Source organism: Scyliorhinus canicula, chromosome 15 (genome assembly GCF_902713615.1).
Source record: "Scyliorhinus canicula chromosome 15, sScyCan1.1, whole genome shotgun sequence".
Classification (NCBI taxonomy): Eukaryota; Metazoa; Chordata; class Chondrichthyes; order Carcharhiniformes; family Scyliorhinidae; genus Scyliorhinus; species Scyliorhinus canicula.
This window is the reverse complement of record NC_052160.1, coordinates 591,039-597,185: the sequence shown is the minus strand read 5'-3', so window position 1 is coordinate 597,185 and position 6,147 is coordinate 591,039.

Genomic DNA, 6,147 nt, shown 5'->3' with positions numbered 1-6,147 from the left:
CATCACAGCAACAACATCACAGCACCAACACCACATCACCAACATCACAGCACCAACATCACAGCACCAACACATCACCAACATCACAGCACCAACACCACAGCACCAACATCACCAACATCACAGCACCAACACCACAGCACCAACACATCACCAACATCACAGCACCAACACCACAGCACCAACATCACAGCACCAACACCACAGCACCAACATCACCAACATCACAGCACCAACACCACAGCACCAACACATCACCAACATCACAGCACCAACACCACAGCACCAACATCACCAACATCACAGCACCAACACCACAGCACCAACATCACAGCACCAACATCACAGCACCAACATCACATCACCAACATCACAGCACCAACACCACAGCACCAACATCACAGCACCAACATCACATCACCAACATCACATCACCAACATCACAGCACCAACATCACCAACATCACAGCACCAACACCACATCACCAACATCACAGCAACAACACCACAGCACCAACATCACAGCACCAACATCACATCACCAACACCACATCACCAACACCACAGCACCAACACCACATCACCAACATCACAGCACCAACACCACATCACCAACACCACAGCACCAACACCACATCACCACATCATCACCAACACCACAGCACCAACACATCACCAACATCACATCACCAACACAGCACCAACACCACATCACCAACACATCACCAACACACAGCCCACACACCATCACCAACACCACATCACCAACACCACAGCACCAACACCACATCACCAACATCACAGCACCAACACCACAGCACCAACACCACATCACCAACATCACAGCACCAACATCACAGCACCAACACCACATCACCAACATCACAGCACCAACACCACAGCACCAACACCACAGCACCAACATCACATCACCAACACCACATCACCACATCACAGCACCAACACCACATCACCAACATCACAGCACCAACACATCACCAACATCACAGCACCAACATCACAGCAACAACATCACATCACCAACACCACAGCACCAACATCACATCACCAACATCACAGCACCAACACATCACCAACATCACAGCACCAACACCACATCACCAACACCACAGCACCAACACCACAGCACCAACACCACATCACCAACATCACAGCACCAACATCACAGCACCAACATCACAGCACCAACATCACAGCAACAACATCACAGCAACAACATCACAGCAACATCACCACAGCAACAACATCACAGCACCAACACCACAGCACCAACATCACAGCACCAACATCACATCACCAACACCACAGCACCAACACCACATCACCAACATCACAGCACCAACATCACAGCACCAACATCACATCACCAACATCACAGCACCAACACCACAGCAACAACATCACATCACCAACACCACATCACCAACACCACAGCACCAACACCACAGCACCAACCACCACCAACACATCACCAACATCACAGCACCAACATCACAGCACCAACATCACAGCACCAACATCACATCACCAACAACACAGCACCAACATCACAGCAACAACATCACAGCACCAACATCACAGCACCAACATCACATCACCAACAACACAGCACCAACACACAGCAACAACACCACAGCACCAACATCACAGCACCAACATCACATCACCAACACACAGCACCAACATCACAGCACCAACATCACAGCAACAACACCACAGCACCAACACCACAGCAACAACATCACATCACCAACACCACATCACCAACACCACAGCACCAACACCACATCACCAACACCACATCACCAACACACATCACCAACATCACAGCACCAACACACAGCACCAACACACAGCACCAACATCACAGCACCAACATCACAGCACCAACACCACATCACCAACATCACAGCACCAACACCACATCACCAACATCACCAACACCACAGCACCAACATCACAGCACCAACATCACAGCACCAACACCACAGCACCAACATCACATCACCAACATCACATCACCAACATCACAGCACCAACATCACAGCACCAACACCACAGCACCAACACCACAGCACCAACATCACAGCACCAACATCACAGCACCAACATCCAGCACCAACACCACAGCACCACACCACACCAACACACAGCACCAACACACACATCACCACACACACTATGCACAGCACCAACATCACAGCACCAACATCACAGCAACAACATCACAGCACCAACATCACAGCACCAACATCACAGCACCAACATCACAGCACCAACATCACAGCACCAACATCACAGCACCAACATCACAGCACCAACATCACAGCACCAACATCACAGCACCAACATCACAGCACCAACATCACAGCACCAACATCACCAACACCACAGCACCAACACCACAGCACCAACATCACAGCACCAACACCACAGCACCAACATCACATCACCAACACCACAGCACCAACACCACAGCACCAACATCACATCACCAACATCACAGCACCAACATCACAGCACCAACATCACAGCACCAACATCACAACACAGCACCAACACCACAGCACCAACATCACCAACATCACAGCACCAACATCACAGCACCAACATCACAGCACCAACACCACAGCACCAACATCACCAACATCACAGCACCAACATCACAACACAGCACCAACACCACAGCACCAACATCACATCACCAACATCACCAACATCACAGCACCAACACCACAGCACCAACACATCACCAACACCACAGCACCAACACAGCACCAACACCACAGCACCAACACATCACCAACACCACAGCACCAACATCACAGCACCAACATCACAGCACCAACATCACAGCACCACATCACAGCACCAACACCACAGCACCAACATCACAGCACCAACACCACAGCACCAACACCACAGCACCAACATCACAGCACAACATCACAGCACCAACATCACAGCACCAACATCACAGCAACACATCACCAACATCACAGCACCAACACCACAGCACCAACATCACAGCACCAACATCACAGCACCAACATCACAGCACCAACATCACAGCACCAACATCACAGCACCAACATCACAGCACCAACATCACAGCACCAACATCACAGCACCAACATCACAGCAACAACATCACAGCACCAACATCACAGCAACCAACATCACATCACCAACATCACAGCACCAACATCACATCACCAACACCACATCACCAACATCACATCACCAACACCACAGCACCAACATCACCAACATCACAGCACCAACATCACATCACCAACACCACAGCACCAACATCACCAACATCACAGCACCAACATCACATCACCAACATCACATCACCAACACCACAGCACCAACACCACATCACCAACATCACAGCACCAACACCACAGCACCAACATCACATCACCAACATCACCAACATCACAGCACCAACATCACATCACCAACATCACAGCACCAACATCACCAACATCACAGCACCAACACCACAGCACCAACACCACATCACCAACATCACATCACCAACACCACAGCACCAACATCACATCACCAACATCACAGCACCAACATCACAGCACCAACATCACCAACATCACAGCACCAACACCACAGCACCAACATCACAGCAACAACATCACAGCAACAACATCACAGCACCAACATCACAGCACCAACATCACAGCACCAACATCACAGCACCAACATCACAGCACCAACATCACATCACCAACATCACATCACCAACATCACAGCACCAACATCACAGCAACCAACATCACAGCACCAACATCACAGCACCAACACCACATCACCACCATCACAGCACCACATCACAGCACCAACACCACATCACCAACATCACAGCACCAACATCACAGCACCAACACATCACCAACATCACAGCACCAACATCACAGCACCAACACATCACCAACATCACAGCACCAACATCACAGCACCAACATCACAGCACCACATCACAGCACCAACATCACAGCACCAACACCACATCACCAACATCACAGCACCAACATCACAGCACCAACACATCACCAACACCACATCACCAACATCACAGCACCAACATCACAGCACCAACACATCACCAACATCACAGCACCAACACCACACACCAACATCACAGCACCAACATCACAGCCCACATCACATCACCACATCACAGCACCAACATCACAGCACCAACACCACCAGCACCAACATCACAGCACCACACCACAGCACCAACATCACAGCACCAACACCACAGCACCAACATCACAGCACCAACATCACAGCACCAACATCACAGCACCACATCCATCACCACATCACACACAACATCACAGCGCCAACACCCACAGCGCCAACATCACAGCACCACAGCACATCACCACATCACAGCACCAACACCACATCACCAACATCACAGCACCAACATCACAGCACCAACATCCACAGCACCAACATCACAGCACCAACATCACAGCACCAACATCACAGCACCAACATCACAGCACCAACACACAGCACCAACATCACAGCACCAACACCACAGCACCAACATCACCACACACAGTCACCAACACCACAGCAACCAACATCACAGCACCACATCCACAGCACAACACACAGCACCAACATCAGAGCACCCACACCACAGCACCAACATCACATCACCAACATCACAGCAACCACACAGCACCAACATCACAGCACCACATCACAGCACCAACACCACAGCAACAACATCACATCACCAACACCACAGCACCAACATCACAGCAACAACACCACAGCACCAACATCACAGCACCAACATCACAGCACCAACACCACAGCACCAACACCACAGCACCAACACCACAGCACCAACATCACAGCAACAACACCACAGCACCAACATCACATCACCAACATCACAGCACCAACATCACATCACCAACATCACAGCAACAACATCACAGCACCAACATCACAGCACCAACATCACATCACCAACATCACAGCACCAACACCACAGCAACAACATCACAGCACCAACATCACATCACCAACATCACATCACCAACATCACAGCACCAACACCACATCACCAACATCACAGCAACAACATCACAGCAACAATTCCAGTTCTAGTCTTTCATTTTTAAAAAACATAAAATTGTCATCTCTTACAAATTTGATAACAAAAATTTTAAAAGTAACTAATGAGGAGGATTGATAGGGGTAGGGTAGTGGAAATGGTCTATGTGGATTTTAGTATGGCCTTGAAAAGGCATTTGATAAGGTCCCGCATTTGGGCAATTGGATCCAGAATTGGCTGAGTAGCAGGAAGCAGAGGGTGATGGTCGAGGGGTGTTTTTCTGACTGGAATCCTGTGTCCAGTGGGGTCCCACAGGGATCAGAGTCGGGGCCCTTGCAGTTTGTGGTTATATAAAAGATTTAGATATGAATGTAGGGAGGGTTGATCAGTAAGTTTGCGGATGATACGGAAATTGGTGGGGTGGTAAATAGTGAGGAGGATAACCTTAGATTACAGGAGGATATAGACGGGCTGGTCAGATGGGCTGACCAGTGGCAAATGGAATTCAATCTGGATAAGTGTGAGGTGATGCACTTGGGCAGAACAAACAAGACAAGGGGAATACAGGATAAACGGCAGCACCCTGGGAAGCACCGAGGATCAGAGGGAGCTTTGTGTGCATGTACACCCGGCCCTTAAGGTAGCAGAGCAGGCGGATACAAAGTGGTTAAAAGGAAGATGGTCTACATGCCTTAATTAGCCGAGGCATAGAGTTTAAGAGTAGGGAGATTATGCTGGAACTGAATAAAACGTTGGTTAGGTCACAGCTACAGTATTGTTCTGGAAATCAAATTACAGAAGGGATGTGGTGTCAGCATCAATGGGGCCGAGGTGGAGATGGTTGAGGCCTTCAAATTCCTAGGGATACACATCACCAAAAATCTGTCCTGGTCCACCCATGTCGATGCTACCACCAAAAAGCACAACAGCGCCTATACTTCCTCAGGAAATTTGGTATGTCCACATTGACTCTTACCAACTTTTACAGATGCACCATAGAAAGCATCCTATCTGGCTGC